Consider the following 27,908-nt stretch of genomic DNA (forward strand, 5'->3'; position numbering starts at 1 on the left):
TTTCCCTCATTAAAATGCAAATCCATTTATAACATTTTTGACATGTGTTTTTCTGGATTTTGTTGTTGTTATTCTGTCTCTCACTGTTCAAATAAACCTACCATTAAATGTATAGACTGATCATGTCTTTGTCAGTGGGCAAACGTACAAAATCAGCAGGGGATCAAATACTTTTTTCCCTCACTGTACATTCAAGGACACTTTATTGACACACACGGATGAAATGGACATGGAAAGGTAATGGAATGATAGTGGTCCTGTAATGGACAGATAACAGGGGTAATTAATATGCACAATAACTGATAGCACAAGTAGAGCAACAACGCTATTAACAAAGGAAGGGCTGTATGAATGGCATAATGCTACCTGCGGAGTATTACACAACACAGTAAACACAGAGAGGCAACTTACAATAGGCAATGGTAGTAACTATAAAGAACAACAAGCAAGAATGATATACATGTTACAAACTCACTTTGTGCACGTACACTATCCCACGGTATCTCTGTGCATTCAAATTGTCATCGATAAAATGCAATTGTGTTCATTGTCCGTAGCTTATGCCTGCCCATACCATAACCTCACTGCCACCATGGGGCATTCACAACGTTGACATATGCCAACAGCTCGCCCATATGCTGCTTTACAAGTGGTCTGAAGTCGTATGGCCAGTTAGAAGTACTGCCAAATTCTCTAAAGCCGCCTTGGCTTATGGTTGAGAAATTAACATAAATGTATCTGGCAACAGCTCTGGTGGACATTCCTGCAGTCAGTAAGCCAATTGCACGCTGCCTCAAAACTTGAAACATCTGTGGCATTGTGTTGTGTGACAAAACTGCACATTTTAGAGTGGCATTTTATTGTCCTCAGCACAAGGTGCACCTGTGTAATTATCATGCTGTTTAATCAGCTTCTTGATATGCCACATTTGTCAGGTGGATGGATTCTCTTGGCAAAGGAGAAATCCTCGCTTACAGGGATGTAAACAAATTTGTGTACACAATTTGAGAGAAATAAGCTTTTTGTGCGAATGGAACATTTCTGGGATTTTTATTTCAGCTCATGAAACATGGGACCAACACTTTACATGTTGCGTTTATATTTTTGTTCAGTGTAGTTATTAGGTTGGGAGATTGGGATATTATCTGGGCTAGCTAAAGCCAACTTCATGGTTAGTAGTATTACAGAGAAAAAAGAACAAGACAAATTTAAACATCACAAATCTGAGGGGGCAAGTGACCCTGTGCCCCCTTTGGGCGTGACGTCTCTGCTATCAACCACATCATTTTGTCTCCGTGAATATTCAAAACAGACACATTCAATCACGTCTGGTACTGTTCCTACCATATAGATCAGGGATGGACAATTCCAGTGGCATCACACTTTTTCCGCACACTCTAGGAGCTCAGATGCAATAATTTAATAACCTAATAACCAACGTTTCGACAGACAAGCTGTCTTAATCAGGGTATCCTGACGTTGGTTATTAGGTTATTAAATTATTGCTTCTGAGCTCCTAGAGTGTGCGGCTCTCCTTTTCTTTTTCAAGTGTTCTACTCCGATAGCCAGCACCTCGCCTAAAAATGTGTGCGTTTCTTTCGCCTCCATATTAATCTGGTACTGTTCCTACCATATAGATCAGGGATGGACAATTCCAGTCCTTGGGGGTCGGAGTGGTGTCACACTTTTTCCCCATCCCTAGCAAACACAGCTGATTAAACGTATTGCATTCTAAACTGAAGCCCATGAGTATTTGATTATTAGAGTCAAATGTGTTAGCTGGGGCTGGGGAAAAAGTGTAACACCAATCAGGTCCCGAGGACTGGAGTTGCCCATCCCTGATATAGATGCTCTGTTTGCACACATCGAGGGATGTGGAGACAAGGGAACACACATAAACAGCTTTGTCCTTTTAGAAGGTCGTCATAATCCTTACATAAATATGATGTGTATGCAAGAAATGCAGAGCTACTTCAAAAAACATATTGACAGAGTCTAGTATCTAGTAATCTAATCAATTAGTTTTCAACCCCTTTGTTATGACAAGCCTAAATAAGCTCAGGAGTAAAAATGTGCTTAAAAAGTCACATAATCAGTTAGATGGACTCACTATGTGTGCAATAATAGTGATTTTCAAACGACTACATAATCTCTGTACCCCAAACATACAATTATCTATAAGGTCCCTCAGTCCAGCAGTGAATTTGAAACATAGATTCAACCACAAAGACCAGGCAGGTTTTCCAATGCCTCGCAAAGTAGGGCACCTTTTGGTAGATGGGTACAATTAAAGCAGACATTGAATATTCCTTTGAGCATGGTGAAGGTATTAATTACGCTTTGGATGGTGTATTAATACACCCAGTCACTACAAAAATACAGGCGTCCTTCCTAACTCAGCTGCCGGAGAGGAAGGAAAACGATCAGGGATTTCACCATGAGGCCAATGGTGGCTTTAAAACAGTTAGAAAGTTTAATGGCTTTGATAGGAGAAAACTGAGGATGAATCATCAACATTGTAGTTACTCCACAATACTAACCTAATTGACAGAGTATGCACTCAGTAACTATAAGTCGCTCTGGATAAGAGCATCTGCAAAATGACTAAAATGTAAATGTAAAAGAAGGAAACCTGTACATGCATAGTGTTTGAAATAAGGCACTAAAGTAAAACTGCAAATAATGTGGCAAAGAAATGAACTTTATGTCCTGAATACAAAGCGTAATGTTTAGGGGAAATCCAACACAACACATCACTGAGTACCACTCTTCATATTTCCAAGCATGGTGGTGGCTGCATCATGTTATGGGTATACATGTCATTGGCAAGGACTAGAGACTTTTTTAGGATAAAAAGAAACGGAATAGAGCTAAGTACAGTCAGAATCCTAGAGGAAAACCTGGTTCAGCCTGCTTTCCAACAGACACTGGGAGACAAATTCCCTCTTCAGCAGGACAATAACCTAAAACACAAGGCCAAATATTCACTGGAGTTGCTTACCAAGATGACACTGAATGTTCCTGAGTGGCTTAGTTACAGTTTTGACTTAATTCGGCTTGAAAACCTATGGCAAAAAAAAAAATGGCTGTCTATATAATGTATATTGCATATATTTTACAATCCAGTTGTGCAAAGCTCTTGGAGACTTACCCAGAAAGACACAGCTTTAATCGACTCAGAGGTGTGAATACTTATGTAAATGAGATATTTCTGTATTTCATTTCCAATACATTTGCAAAAATTTCAAAAACGTGTTTTCACTTTGTCATTATGGGGTATTGTGTGTAGCTGCATGAGATAAAATATTATAATTGAATCCATTTTGAATTCAGGCTGTAAGAAAACAACATGTGGAATAAGTTAAGGGGTATGAATACTTTCTGAATGCACTGTATATTTGCAAGAAAGTGATAAATAAGTGAATGTTTGAAAGGGGGTCATATAAACATTGCCTTATTTATATTTTTACAGACAATATTAAGTGAATTCTGTCTGAAATAGTCATGCTATAATGGGCATAGTTTCTCAGACCAAATTTCCATTCTGGCTGAAACAAAGCAATCTGATCATGCTCCAGTCAAATACAGCTATAGGGAATGCCTATACATTGTCCAATCTCCTTCCACACATTGATTTCATTCTTCGCATCTTTATTCAGAAACAAACAAACTTGAAATTAAGTGCTGTTTCAGTGTCTTGTTGCAGGTTGTGCAATGTTCAAAAGTGTGTGTGATATTAGCATTAACTTGTGTGTGTGGTGTCAAGTGTGGATGGTCCTATGTATGCAAATAGCCGAGATTGGATATTTCAGCACCATGGACAGCAGCGACATTGGGATAGCGAGATCTGTAATTCAGCAACACATGACACTGGATAGCGGCTGTCTCAGGTGAACTTGGCATTGGGAAAATCCCATCTAATAGGAAACGAGGCATAGGAGGCAAAAAGACTGAAGGAGAAGACTCCCACAGGAACTCTATGCTTAACTGTTCTGCCACATTCATTTCAAATGTTACATTTTTCGATTTGTAAATAAAAGGGAACACATCTGCAAATAATGTAAATTGACTTTTCTAACTACACTGTACAGCTTTAGTGTGTCTGTGTGTCATAGGTACGACTGCAAGCAATTCACTTCTCAAATCCTTCTCAATTGTCTGTTTAATGTGAGAAACAAAATTAAAAACAACCGTTAGACTAATACAATGCGTACTGTCACATATTATTACTATTCCCAACAAGACAACGAAGTGATGGTCTTTACCCACCATGGAGACTTATAAAGGCTACTTCCCCCCCACCAAAAGTTCCCACGCAGAGCTATGTTGTTTACTACATCATTATGCATATGTAGCGTGGTTCGTTCTGCGTTGTGTACTTTTAATTAGGACACTGCCACAACTGGAATTCTGATGGTTGGATAATTTTTATTCGACCTGCACACGAAGAGACAAAAAAAAGATGTTAGCCCTTGGTGCAGCCACAGCTCTCGGGCACCTTGCTAGTTGAAGGTCAGGCAAAAGAGAACAGGTGCTGCATACACACATTCATTGCCTAATAACACAACTATACAATAACACAACTATACAAGTAAAATGATATACAACATAATTCGGACAAAATAAAAGACATACCTGCACACGAAGAGACAACACACAATATGTTAGCCCTTGGTGCAGCCACAGCTCTCGGGCACCTGCGTGAGCACATAGAAACTCACTCAAACACTGACCCAAATACTCCCGAGTTACAATAGGTACCCAAATTAGCGAGCTTGGTGAAAGTTGTTAACATAAATCTTTATATTGTCCACATTGTAACAAAACCTATAGTTGCGTAACAGCACTTTGTGTAACTTTACCACAGTTTTATATTGACAATTTACGGCGCCAAGGACAACATACCTTGCTAGTTGAAGGTCAGGCAAAAGAGAACAATAAGAGGGTACATAAATACAGATAACCCGCGATGGACCAAACCAAAATATACACAGCTTTTACAATTAGGTGTATTTACAATATAGATACATAAAAATGTTTGTACACCAACAAATAACATTAGCTATGCAGCTGTAATTAAATAAAGAAACCACATTGAAGTATTATTATTATTATTATTATTATTATTAACTTATTAACATCCCCTCTTGACCTGGCCTACTTGAACTGTCCTTGTGTGCAACTTGGTGCATAATCTAGGGGAACAACATCACACTACTACATTCACCCCCTACTGTTTTACACTAGATTATAAACACAAAACAAAACACATTACACTCGAAGGTAACAAAGCAAAGAAAGAAAAAAAAACATTTCACACCCACAGGGCGACAGAGTAACCCAGTGTAGTCCCTTAATTCTAGACCCACAAATGGTCGATCAGCTGGAAAGCTATCCCGTGAAGGATTAGGAAAAATAAGAGGTAGCTAATCCCTTATTCAACCCTATACAAAAAATGCCAAATACATTTTATGCTGATGAACTACACACAAAGTTACATGAATTGTCAAAAATATTAGACAAACCCACAAATCACTTTAAGACCCACTTAGATTAACACATACACACAACAACAAAAAGGTAGGCAATATCCTACCGTCACTGAGAAACCAAGAATTGTTTCATTTCCTGTGTAGACATAGTTTGGATTAGCCTATTCACTGGCTTAATAAATCTACCTAGTCTAGTCCGAACACCCTCACCCAAAAACCTAGCAGGAATGTCACGGACAGCACCAACCGTGCTCAAAGGTCTAACCTCAGGTTGGGGAGTACTACAGATCGGCATATCCGGAGCCAGCACACTTTCAATTTCCGACTCAACGCTAGTAGTGTCAGACGACTGATCAGAATCCTGGTAGATTGTCACAGACCAGACTGACAAAGCATCTTCAACCAAGTTAACAACATCAGGCACAGCACCATCCCAGCTGAGTGGAGTTTCACTATCAGAATTCTTGTAGGCTTTGGGGATCTCAGCCCCGAAACCTGAAGGTCTGTATGGAGGAGCGGGCCAAAATCCCTGCTGCAGTGTGTGCAAACCTGGTCAAGACCTACAGGAAACGTATGATCTCTGTAATTGCAAACAAAGGTTTCTGTACCAAATAATAAGTTCTGCTTTTCTGATGTATCAAATACTTATGTCATGCAATAAAATGCAAATTAATTACTTAAAAAATCATACAATGTGATTTTCTGGATTTTTGTTTACATTCCGTCTCTCACAGTTGAAGTGTACGTATGATAAAAATTACAGACCTCTACATGCTTTGTAAGTAGGAAAACCTGCAAAATCGGCAGTGTATCAAATACTTGTTCTCCCCACTGTATGTACTGGATATCATTTTTATTTGACATTTTTAGTCATTTAGCAGACGCTCTTATCCAGAGCGACTTACAGTTAGTGAGTGCATACATCATTTTTATTTTTCATACTGGCCCCCGTGGGAATCGAACCCACAACCCTGGCGTTGCAAACGCCATGCTCTACCAACTGAGCAACATCCCTGCCGGCCATTCCCTCCCCTACCCTGGACGACGCTGGGCCAATTGTGCGGCGCCCCATGGGTCTCCCGGTCGCGGCCGGCTACGACAGAGCCTGGATTCAAACCAGAATCTCTAGTGGCACAGCTAGCACTGCGATGCAGTGCCTTAGACCACTGCGCCACTCAAAGGGTGCCAGCTTTGCAACCCATCTCTGCTCGCATGCATCGTCTCGGCTTTGTAAGAATATATTTGAGTGGATTGTTGTCGGTCCACACAGTAAACTTATGCCCTCGCAGCCAATGGCTGAATTTATCATGAATGGCCCATTTCATGGCTAGAAATTCCAGCCGGTGAGCAGGATACTTGGATTGTGCATGATTAAGAGATTTACTAGCAAAAGCTATCGGCCTGGCTATGTCCTTCCCATCTTGCACTTGTGATATTACAGCTCCCAAACCACTAGTAGATGCATCCATGGAAAGTAGAAATGGCTGAGAAAAAATCTGGATGAACCAGCAGTGCCTGGTCAACTAGTGCTGATTTCAAAGCTTCAAAAGCGAGTCAACATTCGGCAGTCCAGTCTGCAGCAGTGAGCCTGCGAGGGGGACCAGGCCTCTTTTACCCTTGCCTCTCCTAGGCTTCTTCTGACCTGTAGTTAGCTGAAACAATGGCCTAGCAACCATGGAACAATTCTCAATGTAGTGCTGATAGTATACTACCATACCAAGGAAATAACCTATTTTGATAGGAGACGGTGTGACACCATCAACTTCCATTATCTCACTCTCAGTCACATTCAAAATGGTTTGAACTTTAGCAGGGTCAGTGGCTACACCCTCCTGAGAAATGATGTGGCCCAAAAACTTAACAGACCTCCTCAGAAACTTGCACTTAGACGGAGACAGTTTAAGGTTGTGCTCCTGCAACCGCTGAAAAACCATCTCAAGTCTCTGCAGACTCTCTTCCTCCGTCTTAGCAAAAACCATCAGATCATCTAAGTAACAAAGGAGACTTAGAACGTTTTGGTCACCAAAGATGGTCAGCATCATTCTCATAAAAGTAGCCGGGCTGTTGAAGTAACCGATTGTACTCGTGCAGACCTAAAGGGGAGGAAAAGGCAGTGTATTTCTTGTCCTCTTCATGCAGTGGCACGTTGTAATACCCTGACGTCAAATCCATTGTGCTGAAGAAGGCATTACCTCCCAGCGCGGCCAGTACATCAGCCTGATGAGGCAGGGGATGAGCATCCTTTACTGTGCGGGCATTTAACCACCTGAAGTCAGTACATAGGCGCAAGTCCCCATTCTTTTTCCATACCAGCACCAATGGTGAGGCATACTCGCTGCTGGATTTTCTGACGATTTGCTATTCCTCCATATCATCCAGTGTTTCCCTGAGTTTTTGGTAATGAGCTGGAGACAGCCTACGATAAGGTAATCGAAATGGGCGGTCATCAGTCAGCCGTATGCGATGGCAGAACTCCTTTGCCTCGCCACAATCTAGGCTATGTCTAGAGAACACTGTGTCATACTTCCCAATTAAGTTGACAAGTTTATCTTCCAGAACTGTGAAACTGGACACTCCTCAACAGACAGGCCTTGAATTCCAAGATTGCTCAGTGTACTGTTGCCATTAACTACACTGCCACCAACTGAACTCTTAGCTGTCAGACTGCCATGTGATCTGTCACATTGAGCCTTTGCCACATTCTGATAAGCTGCTTGCTGCTTGACATCATCAAAATCCTCCAAAGCAATGCAAGGGTACACATCCGCCACGTTAGCATTTCGTCTCAGGGTAACTGGCGATGTTGTTGGATTCACAATTTTCACAGGGAGCCATCCATCCCCCCACAGAGGCGTAACTACTCTCCCCACTAGTATGTGTCGATTCACACAACGACACGTGCTGGGCTCGACAACAACAGTACTGCCCACAGATAGTTTTGTCTTTAGGGGTAGGCGGCCCCACACCAGATGCTCACTCATTGGTTGGAGCGTTACTGCTCTCTTCAACTTAATGGTGCCCACTTTATCTGGGATGGAGTCTCCTATCCATCTCTCCAGATTTGACATCACACTGGCTAGAGGAACCTGGTGTACCCGCCACCCGCCACTAGCTGTCATTTGATTTGAACTGTCTAATCAGAGACTTCAACATATTAGTGCACACAATGAGTTCATCAACCTGCCCATCAACAATAAGCACTGGGACTACATAACTGAAGCCATAAAGCTGAATTTTTAAGTCACACATGCCCACTGGGCTAGTTTGCTTCCCACCACAACCCACCAGGATGATGTCTGAAGGAGCTAGAAAGTTCCCCTCTACCACTCCTGCCTCCCTCAACCGAGGTACAATATCTGCACGCAGAGTAGTAGCCATGGACCCACTATCTAACATCCCCTTCAGCTCAACTTTATCCTGTACTAGCACGGTGGTGTAAAACAAACTGTCATTCTGAGTAACTCTCATTGTGTTCTGAAAAATTACTGTGTTGTTCTTGGGTACTGACTCACAAAAGTAAGAATAAACAGATTGGATATCATCATCAGTGGAGGAAAAATAAGAATGCCCCACATTGCCCTCCTCAGAATGGAGGCTTTCTAGTTTTCCTGAGACCTGCCAGTCTGTCCACATCCAGGGCTCTGTCGCTGCCCAGCCTCACTACAGCCAAAGCTCATGTGGCCCGGAGAGAAGCACTTGAAGCACAGCTGGTGCATCTGACAGTGAGCTTTGGTCCAGTGATTAGTGCTTCCACAGACAGCGCACTCACGCTGATGTTTGTGGAACTGTTTACGGGGCCCTCTACATTTAACATTTTTAAGTCATTTAGCAGACGCTCTTATCCAGAGCGACTTACAGTTAGCGCATACATTAATTTTCTTCTTTTTTTCATACCCCCCATGGGAATCGAACCCACAACCCTGGCGTTGCAAACGCCATGCTCTACGAACTGAGCTACATCCCCTGCCGGCCATTCCCTCCCCTACCCTAGACGACGCTGGGCCAATTGTGCGCCGCCCCATGGGTCTCCCGGCTACGACAGAGCCTGGATTCGAACCAGGATCTCTAGTGGCACAGCCTTAGACCACTGTGCCACTCACAGACTGAGTATTGCTGAGTATTGCTGACCAGAGCCTTCTCTAACAAAGTCAAAACTTTCTTTAATGTCCCACCCTCAGATACAGATGGTGCCTGGTCTGGTTCACGGCCACATTGAGAAAAAGATGACACATTAGGTATTTTCACAGGACTCACTCCCTCCTGAGGGCAGTCAAAAACGGCAGCCACCTGCTGTGAAAGTTGTGTTCTACATGCTTTACGTTCCCTTAACAGTTCATCCAACCGATCCTGTACCTCACTGGCTGTCCAGTCACGAATGGGTTTGCTCTTGAACACTTGGGCCAACTCTTTATCAGGACAGTTGGCGTACAAACATGACTGCCAACTCTGAGCACTGATTGGGTAAGGTCCTGCCCTCACTCACAAGGTACTGTTCGGCTGCCTCTGCAGCTTTGTTAAGCCTAATCCAGAAATCTATTGGACATTCATTAGCATATGGTTTGATTGAATAGAAATCAGCTAATGGGATACCTGAGCAGACAGTATCCCCAAAGTGTTGCTTGAAAACACTGAACACGCCTTAACATCTGTGACAAAAAGGTTGTTACGCATCCAGACTTTGGTCACATCCCGTGCCCTCCCCATGAGCCTAGACATCACCTCCCCAACATTCCCAGACCCAGTGTAACCCCTCTTCTCTAGGTAGACTCCCATTAACTCCTCCCACTCCAGGACAGAGTACTTATCTGAGCCATCACCCCTAAAAAGAGGTGGAGCACTAACATCTGACTTCACAACCAGATTCAGCTTGGACGCATCAATAAAGGTTGACCCACACTGCTCAGGCAGGGGAAACTGCTGGGGTTGGTGAAGGGGACGGGGAGGAGAAAGACTGGAAACCCCAGGCTGCAGTATACTCGCTCTGATAGATTCTGCTATCTCTGAACCAATCTGCTTAATAAGGTCACTAAGCTGACTCGGAGGCGTCCCATTATCACCAAGTACTGTGGATGATGGTACATCAAAAGACAGAGGTGGGATACCCTGGTCAGGTGGAATACACAGCCTACCCCTCCCAGTGCTTGCAAACTCAGGACTAGCAAACGCTCTACTCCCAGGAGCTGACTGTACAATTGGTGTAAATGGAAGGACACCCCTCCCTCTACCCACACTAAAATCCCCAGCATAACACATCTTATGGACTAAAGAATCTTCCATGGCTCAACAGAGCACTAAAATACAATGTAATTTAGTGCATTCAAAGACCCCCCCAAAAAAATTATGGCAATAAACACATTCATTCAAAACATACAAATAAGCACGAATACCTGTATCTAATGAATTTGCTACATTCACTTTCACTGTTTACAGTATATATTAACTTACAGTAAACCATCAACAAATTCGCATGCGCAGGTCCTGCACCTCATCCACATGCACAGCTCCGGCGGTCGGCTTGAGCTGACCAGTCGGCAGGTCACTGCACCAGTTTGTAGCGTGGTTCGTTCTGCGTTGTGTACTTTTAATTAGGACACTGCCACAACTGGAATTCTGATGGTTGGATAATTTTTATTCGACCTGCACACGAAGAGACAACACACAATATGTTAGCTCTTGGTGCAGCCACAGCTCTCGGGCATCTTGCTAGTTGAAGGTCAGGCAAAGAGAACAGGTGCTGCATGCACACATTCAGTGCCTAACAACACACTATACAATACAAGTAAAATGATATACAACATAATTCTGACAAAATAAAAGACATACCTGCACACGAAGAGACAACACACAATAGCTTAGCCCTTGGTGCAGCCACAGCTCTCGGGCACCTGCGTGAGCACATAGAAACTCACTCAAACACTGCCCCAAATACTCCCGTAACAAAACCTATAGTTGCGTAACAGCACTTTGTGTAACTTTACCATAGTTTTATATTAACAAATTACGGCGCCAAGGACAACATACCTTGCTAGTTGAAGGTCAGGCAAAAGAGAACAATAAGAGGGTACATAAATACAGATAACCCGCGATGGACCAAACCAAAATATTGTAACGACCCTGTATTGTGTTCTGTGTTCATGGATGTGTTATCGTTCTCATGGGTACTAGCAGGGGTTAAATATGCCGGGACAGATGGAAAGGTTGGGGGGTATGATGGGTAATCCCGCGGGATTTTGGGAATGATTAAATAGGGGTTACGGTCTCATATCTCTCTCTTCGGTTCGGGACCCTTGATTTGACATGTTCTATTTGTGTATGTTCGAGGTTTAGCGGCGTGGGTTGTGGCCTGAACAATAGCCCATTTAGGAATAAACCTGTGTTCTGCCTGTACACCTGGTGCCCGTCTCTCTTTTACTTTATGACCCAGCTGGGTCATTACATTGGTGTCAGAAGTGCTTTCGAACGACGGGATAGATCGAGATTAGGCGAGTTAGCTGTTTCAGTATAGGCCGTGGTTAGCTTTAGCGTGACTCGCATCTACGGTCAGGATGATCGGGGCGAGGCGGAAAGTTAAGGAAGAGTCGGACAAAGTGGCCGTTGGGGGCTCGGGTGTACCCGGTCGGGAGGGTCAGGCGAGGACGGCTGTAGAAGAGCTGGAGAGCCACATGGCGGGAGTTAAATTGTCAGTCAGCAAGATGGCAGAACGGGCGGGTTTTCCTTCAAACCGCTCGACCAGAACAGACGTCACGGCGACGGAGATATCGACGTCACCGCGTGCAAGGAAATGGCTGGACCTCCTTATGTAAACAGAGATGGCAGCGCCCTATTGCCATTAGCCACGGTAGCGGCTAAACTTCCAAAGTTCAATGGACAAGGTAAATGGGAAGTTTTTTTTCACTCAATTCGAGTTGTTGGCTAGAGCCGGGAGGTGGTCTGACGAGACGAAAGGGTTACAGCTTGCCCTGAGCCTGTCAGAGGAGGCGTCGGAATGCCTGCTAACGCTAGCCCCGGACGAGAGGGGCGACTACGGTGCGCTAGTGGAGGCATTGGGGGACCGTTTCGGCAGCGATGCACAGCCCAACATGCTGCGGATTGAACTGAATAACAAAAAAGAGACTTCAGGGGGAATCATTAAAGGCGTTGGCAAGTGATATTCTGAGCCTGACCAGGCGGGCTTATGCAAATATGTCGATTGGGGTGCAAGACGAGCTGGCACGGGACAGTTTCATTAGAGCGCTCTCCTCCACCGAACTGGGTAAGCATGTGCAGATGTCGGACCCAGCATCTCTGCGGGCTGCAGTGGAGATAGCCAGGAAGAGGGAGCTGATCTGGGGTGAGGGAGTGAGAGTGGAAGTTGCCAGTCAACCAGAGGTGAGAGCAGCGGCGGCCGGGGTGCTGGGGGTCACCAAACCAGAGTGGGTCGACGAGTTGGGAGGGTTAGTCAAGACCGCCGCTTGTCATTGAGAAGGGCTCCAGACAACATCGCAGTGTCAGCTCAACTTCCATTGTCTGCTGGGGTTGTGGCCAGACTGGCCACATTCAGCGGGGAGTGTGGCAGATTCTCCAGTCAACAGGGAAACGACAGCGGGTTCTCGCGCAGGGGGCAGCGCGGGCCCATTCCTCCGCCCCGAACCCACAGTAAGCAGAAGATGTACCCAGCAGTGCAGGCAAGAGGGTGGGGACCTGCTTCCCCAGGGTGTAGCGGCCACCGTGTTTCCTAGTCCGGTAGTTGTGGTGGGACGTACCACCATTGGGGACTTCTGCAATGTCATCGTCAAGGTAGAGGGGTGGAATGTTTGGCCCTGGTCGACACGGGCTCTACAGTAACCCTGGTGAGACCAGACATACTACCTGTTGGGGTGCGGGTGGAGCCGACCTTTGTCCAGCTACGGACTGTCACGGGGGAGCTAGCCCCCATGTTAGGGAAGTGTCGGGTGTCTGTGACTGTGGGGGAGAACTGTGGGGTGTCCGGTGTGGGTAGCAGCGGTACAGGACCCCTGTATACTAGGAATGGACTTTTTGAAAAGCTGTGGGGCTCAGTTGGACTTAGCTTCGGGCACTTTGAGGCTGTCGGGGGGGCCCACAGTGGGAATGTCGCCTACGGGAGGGCCAGCAGGGGGCAGGGCTGTCCCTCCGTCTTCCTCCAAGCTTGCCGAAACTCCACTGGTCGTCCCGGCTGCTCCCTTGGTCGTTGTTCCATCCCAGCAGCTGTCTCCGGCGGCAACGACCTTCACTCCCCATAATGGTGCAAGCACAGGCATCCCAGTAGCCCAAAACACACTGGCTCCTTCACCCCATCAGCCCGACGGGGGAAGGAGGAAGTTATCGGCGCCGTTGAGGCTGTGTGGCTGAAAAACTGTCAAGGTCTGGACGAGGGACAACAGAGACAATTAAAGCAGCTGCTGTTTGACTCTTAAAGATAGCTTCGCTTGGGGGAAGATGAGGTAGGGCAAACGCACCTGGTTCAGCACGACATCGACACTGGGGACAACCAACCCATTAAAATTCGGCCCCGTCGCATTCCCCTTGCCAAGAGGGAAGCAGCAGCCACAGCTATTGCTGACATGTTGCCGGCCGATTTCATTGAGCCATCAGACAGCCCGTGGTCCGCGCCGGTCGTCATGGTGCCTAAGAAAGGGGGTAAACTTAGGTTTTGTGCGGACTACAGGGGCCTAAATTCTGTCACCATTAAAGACTCTTACCCCATACCGAGGATCGATGAGTCGCTAGACCACGTCAGAGGGTCCTCGTGGTTCTCTTCCCTTGATCTGCGCAGTGGCTACTGGCAGGTGCCCCTCTCGCCTGGGGCACGTGGAAAAACGGCCTTCTCCACGGATAGGGGCCATTGGCAGTTCAAGGTGCTGTGCTTCGGGCTTTGTAATGCTCCTGCCACCTTTGAGAGGCTCATGGACAGAGTGCTGGCGGGGGTTCCGAGAGACGAGTGTGTCGTGTACCTAGACGACATATTGGTACACGGCACGTCGTTTGAGGGGGCACTGGGGGGCACTTAGGCGAGTGCTGGAGAGGATCTCGGGGCGGGGCTAAAAATTACACCCGGAAAAGTGCCATTTCATGCAAAGGGAGTTGGCGTTCCTGGGTCATCAGCTGGGTGGTGAGGGTATCAGCACGTTGCCAGACAAAGTGGAGGCTGTGAGGGGGTGGCCAATTCCAAAGGAAAAAAAAAGAGGTTAAGAGCTTCCTGGGTCTGGCATCCTACTATCGTAGGTTTGTGAAAGGGTTTGAGGGGATAGCAGCTCCTTTGAACCACCTTTCTCAAGAAGGACACTGTCTTTCAGTGGACCGAAGAGCACCAGCGGGCGTTTGAGGCCCTCAAACGTGCCCTGGTGGAGGCCCCTGTCCTGTCCTCACCAGACCCAAACCGTCCGTTTATTCTGGACACCGATGCAAGCAATGAGGGCTTGGGGGCCGTGCTGGCTCAGCGTGGTTCTGACGGGGGAGCACGTAGTAGCTTATTACAGCAGAACTTTTGATAAGGCTGAAAACGCTACTGCGTGACAAGGAGGGAGCTTTTGGCTGTCGTGGCAGCAGTACGCCATTTCAAGTACTACCTGGGGGGCCTGCCGTTTGTGGTGCGGACGGATCACTCCGCCCTGCAGTGGCTTCTCTCCTTCAAGGAGCCAGAGGGTCAGATCGCCCGCTGGTTGGAGGAGCTGCAACCCTACGACTTCCAGGTGGAGCACAGGGCCGGCCTTCGCCACAGCAATGCAGACGCCTTGTCCCGCCGCCCGTGTGCTGAGGACGGCTGTGGGTACTGCGCCAAACGGGTGGAGCGAGAGAGGGAACTGTGCATGGAGGAGGGAGTCACCGCCACGGTGAGTCAGCTGAGGGTGACAGAGTGCCGGGAGCTTGAGGCTGTGGACGTCGGGGAGTGGAGGCGTCGCCAGGAGGAGGACGCAGAGCTGCGTCCTGTGCTGGGGTGGGTGGAAGAGAGAAGACGACCGCCATGGGGGAAGTAGCCCCTCTATCACCAGTCACCAAAGGACTCTGGGCTAAATTCTCAGTCCTTAGAGTGGCTGAGGGAGTGCTCCAGAGGGGGTGGAAAAAGCCAGCTACTGGAGAAATGACGTGGCAGGTAGTGGTTCCCAAAAGGCTGCAAGGGAGCGTGTTACAGCAGCTTCACGGGGGAGTAGGCGCAGGGCATTTTGGGGTCTCCAAAACGTTAAAGCGCGTACGTAAAGGCTTCTATTGGGCCAGGCACAGGAGGGATGTGGAGGACTTTTGCAGGCAGTGCGATGAGTGTGCTGCTAAGAAAGGACCTCCAGGTCAGTCACACGCCCTCCTACAACAATTCCCAGTAGGGGAGCCCATGGAGAGACTGGGGGTAGACATAGTTGGACCGTTTCCAATCACAGACAGCGGTAACAGGTGGATTCTAACTGCTATGGACTACTTCACCAAGTGGCCAGAGGCTTACGCTCTCCCAGACCAGGAGGCAGAAACAGTAGCTGATGCATTGGTAGGGGGAATAATCAGTCGGTTCGGGGTGCCACAGTCTATACACAGCGACCAGGGGAGAAACTTTGAGTCACGGGTGTTCTCAGAGTTGTGTAGACGGTTAGGCGCGGGAGAAGACGCGCACTACTCCGCTTCATCCCCAGAGTGATGGGCTGGTGGAAAGATTTAACAGAACATTAGCACAACAGCTGGCTATCGTTACCTCAAAACACCAGAGAGATTGGGACACCCACTTACCGTTTATTCTCATGGCATGTAGGTCGGCTGTTCAGGAATCGACTCGTGCTCCCCAGCGCTACTAATGTTAGGTCGTGAGTTGCGCACCCCAGCCGAACGACGTTTGGCCACCCTCCTGATAACGACGACGGGGTTTTGCCTGGCCCGAACTATGTTCGTCGACTGCAGAACCGGTTAGGAAGCGGCTCACACCTTCGCAAGAGAGCAACTCGAGAACGCAGGAATGCGCCAAAAGCGCCACTATGACTCACGCGCTAGGGGGAGGCACTTTGGAGCGGGAGAACGAGTGTGGCTTCACAACCCCACGCGCAAGAAGGGGCGGTGCCCAAAGTTGGACAGTGCCTGGGTGGGGCCGTGCCTGGTGATAGAGAGAGTGGGGGAGGTGACGTACGGGTGGAGGTTCCCCACGGGGCAGGAAGGTGGTGGTCCACCGGGACCGATTGGCGCCCCTACAGAGGGAGGAAAACGGTAGGGAATGGAAGTGAGGACTCTGATGTGAGCACACGGGGACAGTCTAGCGAGGAGACTATAATGCAAGCTGAGCCTGGGACGGGGGCTGCCTCTTCGGGGGGTGCTGGAAATGACATTGGGGCAGATGAGTGTTCTGGGGGTCCACCAGTGGGAGTCAAGGGGAGGCACAAGAGACTGATGCGACCTCCGGGTCGTTTTAAGGATTTTGTTTTGTAACCCTAGGGGCTAGGGTTTAGAAAGGAGGGGGCTATGTAACGACCCTGTATTGTGTTCTGTGTTCATGGATGTGTTATCGTTCTCATGGGTACTAGCAGGGGTTAAATATGCCGGGACAGATGGAAAGGTTGGGGGGTATGATGGGTAATCCCGCGGGATTTTGGGAATGATTAAATAGGGGTTACGGTCTCATATCTCTCTCTTCGGTTCGGGACCCTTGATTTGACATGTTCTATTTGTGTATGTTCGAGGTTTAGCGGCGTGGGTTGTGGCCTGAACAATAGCCCATTTAGGAATAAACCTGTGTTCTGCCTGTACACCTGGTGCCCGTCTCTCTTTTACTTTATGACCCAGCTGGGTCATTACAATATAGAAAACTTTTACAATTAGGTGTATTTACAATATAGATAGATAAAAATGTTTGTACACCAAAAAATAACATTAGCTATGCAGCTGTAATTAAATAAAGAAACCACATTGAATTATTATTATTATTATTATTATTATTATTATTATTAACTTATTAACATCCCCTCTTGACATGGCCTACTTGAACTGTCCTTGTGTGCAATTTGGTGCATAATATAGGGGAACAACATCACACTACTACACATTTATTCAAGTCATACCTTTATTGTCATTCATGCTCTTGTTTTTAACCGAGTAGTTTTGCAAAAGAATTGTGCGTCAATTCAGAGCTAGGAAATATTGGAATAACGTGCTTAAGAGGACCCCTGACACGCACAACAGGATAACACAACAACCACATTTTCAATTGACAATCATTGATTTAAATGGATGTGGTCAATAGATTTGTATAGGCATATATACTAATTTAATTTAACTTGTAAGCCAAGGATGGATTAGTAGGTCTATGCAACATGCACCTGGATAACCGCGTCATGAATCGGAACGGGCTCCAACGTCCTCATATACACATTATGACAAAATAAAGAGCTTAATCTTTCACGAAATAAAGACATAGAAGAAAACAGGTTCTAGAAACTCAGTTTCTCCATGGCAATAGAATGTAAACATGTATATTGCGCCAAACATAACCAAATATCGCCTACAACTCAATTCTCAGCTCAGCATATTGGACGACTCCACAGGCATTGATCATTCGCGACTTTAAGTAATTCCTGTTATCTCTAGAGCATCCCGTATATCTATAGCGCTGCATTTCGTCCCCCTCTGACCATGGATAGGGTTGGGAGCATTCCTGAGTTCACTTATGGTCCCACTAAGGTAATCTTAGGAGATATTCCTTTTAGCATACTGTAAATGCCTGTGCATAATGTACCTAATAAAGCATAATTATTTTAATTATCTTCAAAGGAATTCTGTAGAAGCAGCCTTTATTTTCAGACTCTGCAGGCCTGCTGGGAGGAAGTATATTACAATAAACAGGTAAGATTCATCCCACAAAAACAGTAACCAAAGAAAAAAATAGATAGATTTAATCCCAAAACAAGAGTTTTCTTTCAAGACAGTTTAGAGAAGATGGTCATAAGAGTTTTTAATATCACTTGCAAATTGTGAGACATGAGCAGTTGTGAAATGTTGCGAGAGGCCCTTCTGAAAGCACATTATATGGTCTTTAGTGGCACGGTCTCACACCTTACCTCATCTTGCAGAAGAAGCTCATGGTCCACTATCTGCTGCTCCAGAGTCGAGGCCAGGTCTCGCCCCATGTCACCATGGAGCACATGAGCGACTGGCTGGTGTCTCAGGGCAAAAAATCCCTTAGGGAGAGGTGAGTACCACGTCAGCTCTCACCTTCACTGCCATTCTCTGTCACCAGCAGCACTCCAGGAGGTGTGGGTAAAATAAACAACAAAAAAAAGGAAGCCAGGAAAGTTGAAATGCTTTGTGTTTTATTTGAAGGGTGTGGAAGGAAACCCTGGAGGAGGGGAACGAACTCGCTCGGCTGGTAAGAGAATGAGAGTTAGAGACTTAGACTATCAGTCAGTGAGCTCTTTTCTAGCCTTTCAACAACTAGTTAGTACAGCCGAATATATCTGTTGTGAAATTACACTAATGGGACTTCCTGTTTCCTACGGCAGACCTGGGAAGTAAACACCTGCCTAAAAATGATTGACATGGAGCACAAGGCTGTCTGCAAGCTCCGCCGCTCTATGCACCCCACCTCACCAGCTGGCGCTGACATGTGAGTTCCATGTACTGCCCTGTATACGGCTTGCTCCATTCATCTACACATCTGGAGCTATGCAGAAAGAAACTAGGGCACTGTTTTCTGTGTGAACATTGCACATTGTTTAGCTTTCTCTGCTGCTTTTTGTTGATTTCAGCGACCCTAAGGTCCACAGCATCGTGGAGAGAGCTGTGAGGAGCATTCTGGAAAAGCTGTCCAATGAGCCCTGTAGCAACCTGCTCAGCCCATCCCAGGTGGTGGTGGAGCTGGTGCCCAGGATCCTCCTGGCCCTGTGGCTTCAGCCAGAGGAAGGCCATTCAGATCACCCCATCCTCCTAAGCGGGATGGCTGTGAGTATGGTGGTGGCCGTAGGGGAGAAGCTCTCCAGCATGTTGAAGGCCTCTTCTCCTCACATCCCTTTCTCCCGGGCTGCTGCTTTTGACTCTGTGAGGTCGATCCTCGGGAGAATCAGCCAGTCCTTCTCCCTGGATGACATCAATACCCCTTTTTTTATGAGCTCTGTCTGTGCCTTTGTGGCGGACGAGGTGAAGAGCTACTTCCAGCCTACTGCAGACACCCTGCCAGTTCCCCTGTCCTAGTGGTGGCCGTCTCCGCCACACTACCAGCTGACATCCAAGCAGGTGAGTAGCACTCATAGAGAGCACTCTGACAGATGCCTTTTGTCATGGCATCCTGGTGCCTTGTAGTAGTAGAGCCAATCAGGATTTTAATTGTCACCCCTAACACAGATGCAGACCAGGCTTCTTCCCACCTGGAGGTTGTGGAAATCCCCCATAACACAGAGGCAGACCCAGCTTCTTCTCACCTGGAGGTTGTGGACATCACCCCTAACACAGAGGCAGACTCAGCTTCTTCTCACCTGGAGGTTGTGGACATCCCCCCTAACACAGAGGCAGACCCGGTATCTTACCACCTGGATGTTGAGGACATCACCCCTAACACAGAGGCAGATCCGTCTTCTTCTCACCTGGAGGTTGTGGACATCACCCCTAACACAGAGGCAGACTCAGCTTCTTCTCACCTGGAGGTTGTGGACATCCCCCTAACACAGAGGCAGACCCGGTATCTTACCACCTGGATGTTGAGGACATCACCCCTAACACAGAGGCAGACCCGACTTCTTCTCACCTAGAGGTTGTGGACATCACCCCTAACAAAGAGGCTCACCTGGCTTCTTCCCACCTGGAGGTTGTGGACATCACCCCTAACAAAGAGGCAGACACGGCTTCTTCCCACCTGAAGGTTGTGGACATCACCCCTAACACAGAGGCAGAGCCAGCTTCTTCCCACCTGGAGGTTGTGGACATCATCCCTAACACAGAGGCAGACCCGGCTTCTTTCCACCTGGAGCTTGTGGACATGTCCCCTATCACAGAGGCAGACCCAGCAACTTCCTACCTGGAGGTTGTGGACATCACCCCTAACACAGAGGCAGACCCATCTTCTTCCCACCTGGAGGTTATGGAAATCATCCCTAACACAGAGAAAGACCTGGCTTCTGCACACCTGGAGGTTGAGGGAATCACCCCTAACACAGAGTTTGACCCAGCTTCTCCCCACCTAGAGGTTGTTGACATCACCCGTAGCAGAGAGGCAGTCCTGGCTTCTTCCCACATAGTGGTTATGGACATCACCCCTATCACAGAGGCACACCCGGATTCTTCCCACCTGATGGTTGTGGACATCACCCTTAACACAGAGTCAGACCTGGCATCTTCCCACCTAGTGGTTGTGGACATCACACCTAACACAGAGGCACACCCGGCTTCTTCCCACCTAGTGGTTGTGGACATCACCCCTAAAACAGAGGCAGATCCGGCTTCTTCTCACCTGGAGGTTGTGGACTTCACCCTTAACACAGAGGCAGACTCGGCTTCTTCTCACCTGGAGGTTGTGGACATCACCCCTAATACAGAGACAGACTCGGCTTCTTCTCACCTGGAGGTTGTGGACATCACCCCTAACACAGAGGCAGACCCGGCTTCTTTCCACCTAGAGGTTGTGGACATCACCCCTAACACAGAGGCAGACCTGGCTTCTTCCCACCTGGAGGTTGTTTACAAAAGCCGTAGCACAGAGGCAGACCCGGTATCTTACCACCTGGAGGTTGACGACATCACCCCTAACACAGAGGCAGACCCGGCTTCTTCTCACCTGGAGGTGTTGGACCTCACCCCTAACAAAGAGGCAAACCCATCTTCTTCCCACCGTAAGGTTGTGGACATCACCCCTAATACAGAGGTAGACCCGGCTTCTTCTCACCTGGAGGTTGTGGAAATCACCCCTAACAAAGTGGCAGAACCCGTCTCTTCCCACTTGGAGATTGTGTTCGTCACACCTAACACAGAGGCAGAACCCGTCTCTTCCCACTTGGAAGTTGTGGACATCACCCCTTACACAGAGGCAGACCCGGCTTCTACCCACCTGAAGGTTGTGGACATCACCCCTAACACAGATGCAGACCCAGCTTGTTCTCAGCTGGAGGTTTTGGACCTCACCCCTAACACAGATGCATATCCGGCTTCTTCACTCTTGGAGGTTGTGGACGTCACACCTGAAGAAAAGCCTCTCATGGTGGCCGTCTCCGCCACTCTGCCATCTGACATCCAAGCAGGTGAGCAAGACTTATAGAAAGCACTCTGACAGGTGCCATTTGTCATGATAACATGTAAAGTGTTGGTCCCATGTTTCATGAGCTGAAATAAAAGATCCAATTCAACTGGCCAGTGTTTAGAACCTTCGGATTGCATTTATTTACATTCTGTCCCGCTTTTGTCCCTTTCCAGAGGATGTTGCTGTGGTCACCCTGGACGTCACCCCCACACGTCACCAAGGACGTGACCCTAGATGTTCCATGCAGGGCGAGGAAAGGGGCAGTCCGGCGTTTTTTGCAGGCTTTGGAGGGCAGTGTGCTGCTGCGCTTGCCACAAGGAAGAGGAGGAACAATATTAATTATTCATTAGACCAGAAACAGGATTGAACCATTAAAATTAATTTTTTTGCATTATAGTTGCCTTCAATTCTGATTTTCTTCTGTTTAATTCTTAATTAATTTCAGAACATTTCTCTAAACTTTGTGGAGTACATTGTGTAAATAAGTGGGAAACATCCCAATCCCAATTTTAATGCTATTAATAATTTACTTATTACATTTTTTTTTATGTGTTATTTGACAAAAAAGTGGAGGGCGCTCAACCAACTTTGAGTCGAGGTGCAACCAAAAACCTTAATCATAATATAAAAGGAAAAGCGCAACTCTTTCTCACTATTAAAAATGCATTGTTTTATTTAAGCAAGGTTAAAAGATTAACGTTTTGGCCTAGTCTATGACTATATGCAAGTTGTGTTTGCCCAGTAAAATGGGGAGCCAGACTCACCCTGGCTCTTGAGGGTTGCAGACACTGAATAATTATCATTTGAAATAAATGGCACTTTTCAAGTCTTGACTAAATATCTTTAATGAATATGAATTAAACATTTTGTTTAATTTTTTTATTTCAACTTTATATAACCAGGTAGGCCAGTTGAGAACAAGTTCTCATTTACAACTGCGACCTGGCCAAGATAAAGCAAAGCAGTGCGATAAAAACAACAACAACACAGAGTTACACATGAGATAAACAAAACATACAGTCAATAACACAATAGAAAATCTATATACAGTGTTTGCAAATGTAATAAGTTATGGAGGTAAGGCAATACATTTAGTATTAACACTGGAGTGATAGATGTGCAGAAGATGATGTTCAAGTAGAGATACTGGGGTGCAAATTAGCAAAATAAATAACAATATGGGGATGAGGTAGTTGGGTGGGCTAATTACAGATGGGCTGTGTACAGGTGCAGTGATCGGTAAGCTGCTCTGACAACTGATGCTTAAAGTTAGTGAGGGAGATAAGAGTCTCCAGCTTCAGAGATTTTTGCAGTTCTTTCCAGTCATTAGCAGGAGAGAACTGGAAGGAATGGTGGCCAAAGGAGGTGTGATATACCTGCAGGAGCGCATACCACGGGTGGGTGTTGCTATGGTGACCAATGACTTCAGATAAGGCGGGGATAGATGACCTGGAGCCAGTGGGATTGGCGACAAATATGTAGTGAGGGCCAACCAACGAAAGCGTACAGGTCACAATGGTAGGTAGTATATTGGGCTTTGTTGACAAAATGGATGGCACTGTGATAGACTACATCCAATTAGCTGAGTAGAGTGTTGGAGGCTATTTTGTAAATAATATCGCCGAAGTCAAGGATCGGTAGGATAGTCAGTTTACGAGGGCATGTTTGGCAGCATGAGTGAAGGAGGCTTTGTTGTGAAATAAGAAGCCACTTCTAGATTTAACTTTGGATTGGAGATGCGTAATGTGAGTCTAGAAGGAGAATTTACGGTCTAACTAGACACCTAGGTATTTGTAGTTGTCCACATATTCTAAGTCAGACCTGCCGAGAGTAGTGATTCTAGTTGGGCGGGCGGGTGCAAGCAGCGTTCGATTGAAGAGCATGCATTAAGTTTTAATAGCGTTTAAGAGCAGTTGGAGGATACGGAAGGAGTGTTGTATGGCATTGAAGATCATTTGGAGGTTTGTTAACACAGTGTCCAATGAAGGGCCATATGTATACAAAATGGTGTCGTCTGCGTAGTGGTGGATCTGAGAGTCACCAGTAGCAAGAGCGACATCATTGATATACACAGAGGACAGAGTCGGCCGAGAATTGAACCCTGTGGCACCCCCATAGAGACTGCCAGAGGTCCAGACAACAGGCCCTCCGATTTGACTCATTGAACTCTATCTGAGAAGTAGTAGTTGAACCAGGCGAGGCAGTCATTTGAGAAACCAAGGCTATTTGTCTGCCAATAAGAATGCGGTGATTGACAGAGTCGAAAGCCTTGGCCAGGTCGATGAAGAATGCTGCACAGTACTGTCTTTTATCGATCGCGGTTATAATATCATTTAGGACCTTGAACTTGGCTGAGGTGCACCCATGACCAGCTCGGAAACCAGATTGCATAGCGGAGAAGGTACGGTGGGATTCGAAATGGTCGGTGTTTGGTCGGTGTTTGTTAACTTGGCTTTCAAATACTTTCGAAAGACAGGGCAGGATGGATGTAGGTTTGTAACAGTTTGGATGTAGAGTGTCACCCCCTTTGAAGAGGGGGATGACTGCGGCAGCTTTCCAATCTCTGGGGATCTCAGAAGATACGAAAGAGAGTTTGAACAGGCTAGTAACAGGGGTTGCTACAATTTCTGCGTCTAATTTTAGAAAGAAAGGGTCTAGATTGTCTAGCCCAGCTGATTTGTAGGGGTCCAGATTTTGCAGCTCTTTCAGAACATCAGCTATCTGAATTTCAGTAAAGGAGAAGCCGGGGGGGGGGGGGGCATGGGCAAGTTGCAGCGGAGGGTGCAGAGCTGGTGGCTGGGGTAGGGGTAGCCAGTTGGAAAGCATGGCCAGCCGTAGCAAAATGCTTATTGAAATTCTCGATTATAGTAGATTTATCGGTGGTGACAGTGTTTCCTAGCCTCAGTGCAGTGGGTAGCTGGGAGGAGGTGCTCTTATTCTCCATGGACTTTACAGTGTCCCAAAACTTTTTGGAGTTAGTGCTACATGATGCACATTTCTGTTTGAAAAAGCTTGCCTTTTGCTTTCCTAACTGATTGTGTATATTTGTTCCTGACTTCCCTGAAAAGTTGCATATCGCGGGGGCTGTTCGATGCTAATGCAGTACGCCACAGGATGTTTTTGTGCTGGTCAAGGGCAGTCAAGTCTGGGGTGAACCAGGGGCTATATCTGTTCTTAGTTCCGAATGTTTTGAATGGGGCATGCTTATTTAAGATGGAGAGGAACGCACTTTTAAAAAACAACCAGGCATCCTCTACTGACGGAATGAGGTCAACTACAATTGACTTGAGGATCAGAGCAGGAAGGCTGACTGGCTAGCCCTGAAGGCCCTCTGCCTCCACCTCTGTGTGGTTAATCTCAGCCAAGAGGTTGTATGGGTTTTCTGTCTCTCTCTGGGTGTGAATCACTATCACTATGACCTCTTGCTCAGCCTCCCCTCTCATTCCTTGCTCACAGGAGCAGGTGTGATGGCATCCAGGGTAACTCTTCCTCTCCTGTATCTAACCCATCTTTCTGGCTGTGAGTTCGATTGAGGTCACTCGTTCTCTCTCCCAGGGTGTTGGATAGTTTCTCCTCCTCTGTGTCTTGTGTATTTTCTACATGTAGAATAATAGTGAAGAAATCAAAACTATTAAATAACACATATGGCATCATGAAGTAACCAAAAACGTGTAACACATATCAAAATATATTTGAGATTTGAGATTCTTCAAAGTAGCCACCCTTTGACTTGATCACAGCTTTGTACATACAGAATAATACGAAATGTTCTGAGACCAGGTTGCGCTTTCACCTCCCCCTGGTAAGAGGGGAATAAGGTAACCTCAGAGTTACATTCAAGGATACTTTATTGACACACACGGATGAAATGGACATGGAAAGGTAGTGGAATGATAGTGGTCCTGTAATGGACAGATAACAGGGGTAATGAATATGCACAAAAACTGATAGCACAAGTAGAGCAACAACGCTATTAACAAAGGAAGGGCTGTATTAATGGCATAATGCTACCTGCGGAGTATTACACAACACAGTAAACACAGAGAGGCAACTTACAATAGGCAATGGTAGTAACTATAAAGAACAACAAGCAAGAATGATATACATGTTACAAACTCACTTTGTGCATGTACACTATCCCACGGTATCTCTGTGCATTCAAATTGTCATCGATAAAATGCAATTGTGTTCATTGTCCGTAGCTTATGCCTGCCCATACCATAACCCCACTGCCACCATGGAGCATTCACAACATTGACATCAGCCAACAGCTCGCCCATACGCTGCTTTACAAGTGGTCTGAAGTCGTGAGGCCAGTTAGAAGTACTGCCAAATTCTCTAAAGCCGCCTTGGCTTATGGTTGAGAAATAAACATAAACGTATCTGGCAACAGCTCTGGTGGACATTCCTGCAGTCCGTAAGCCAATTGCACGCTGCCTCAAAACTTGAAACATCTGTGCATTGTGTTGTGTGACAAAACTGCACATTTTAGAGTGGCATTTTATTGTCCTCAGCACAAGGTGCACCTGTGTAATTATCATGCTGTTTAATCAGCTTCTTGATATGCCATATTTGTCAGGTGGATGGATTATCTTGGCAAAGGAGAAATGCTCGCTTACAGGGATGTAAACAAATTTGTGTACACAATTTGAGAGAAATAAGCTTTTTGTGTGCGAATGGAACATTTCTGGGATTTTTATTTCAGCTCATGAAACATGGGACAAACACTTTACATGTTGCGTTTATATTTTTGTTCAGTGTAGTTATTAGCTGGGGAGATTGGGATCCTATCTGGGCTAGCTAAAGCCAACCTCATGGTTAGTAGTATGACAGAGAAAAATAACAAGACACATTTAAACATCACAAATCTGAGGGGGCAAGTGACCCTGTGCCCCCTTTGGGCATGACGTCTCTGCTATCAACCACATCATTCTGTCTCTGAATATTCAAAACAGACACATTCATTCAGGTCTGTTACTGGTCCTACCATATAGATCAGGGATGGACAATTCCAGTCCTTGGGGGTCGGAGGGGTGTCACACTTTTTCCCCATCCCTAGCAAACACAGATGATTAAACTTATTGCATTCTAAACTGAAACCCATGAGTACTTGATTATTAGAGTGAAACGTGTTAGCTGGGGCTGGGGAAAAAGTGTAACACCAATCAGGTCCCGAGGAGTTGCCCATCCCTGATATAGATGCTCTGTTTGCACGCATCGAGGGATGTGGTGACAGTGGAGACAAGGGAGCACACAGAAACAGCTTTGTCCTTTTAGAAAGTCGTCATAATCCTTAAATAAATATGATATGTATGCAAGAAATGCAGAGCCACTTCCAAAACATATTGACAGAGTCTAGTATCTAGTAATCTAATCAATTAGTTTTCAACCCCTTTGTTATGGCAAGCCTATATAAGCTCAGGAGTAAAAATGTGCTTAACAAGTCACATAATCAGTTAGATGGACTCACTATGTGTGCAATAATAGTGATTTTTTGAACGACTTACATAATCTCTGTACCCCACACATGCAATTATCTATTAGGTCCCTCAGTCGAGCAGTGAATTTCAAACATAGATTCAACCATGAAGATCAGGGAGGTTTTCCAATGCCTCGCAAAGAAGGGCACCTTTTGGTAGATGGGTACAAATAAAGCAGACATTGAATATTCCTTTGAGCATGGTGAAGGTATTAATTACGCTTTGGATGGTGTATCAATACACCCAGTCACTACAAAAATACAGGTGTCCATCCTAACTCAGCTGCCAGAGAGGAAGGAAAACGATCAGGGATTTCACCATGAGGCCAATGGTGACTTTAAAACAGTTAGAAAGTTTAATGCTTTGATAGGAGAAAACTGAGGATGAATCATCAACATTGTAGTTACTCCAAAATACTAACCTAATTGACAGAGTATGCAATCACTAACTGTAAGTCGCTCTGGATAAGAGCGTACTGCTAAATGACTAAAATGTAAATGTAAAAGAAGGAAACCTGTACATGCATTGTGTTTGCAATAAGGCACTAAAGTAAAACTGCAAATAATGTGGCAAAGAAATGAACTTTATGCCCTGAATACAAAGCATAATGTTTGGGGCAAATCCAACACAACACATCACTGAGTACCACTCTTCATATTTCCAAGCATGGTGGTGGCTGCATCATGTTATGGGTATCCATGTCAATGGCAAGGACTAGATACTTTTTTTTTTTTTTTTTAAATGGCATAG

This window comes from Coregonus clupeaformis, unplaced genomic scaffold (assembly GCF_020615455.1).
Source record: "Coregonus clupeaformis isolate EN_2021a unplaced genomic scaffold, ASM2061545v1 scaf0201, whole genome shotgun sequence".
Taxonomy (NCBI): domain Eukaryota; kingdom Metazoa; phylum Chordata; class Actinopteri; order Salmoniformes; family Salmonidae; genus Coregonus; species Coregonus clupeaformis.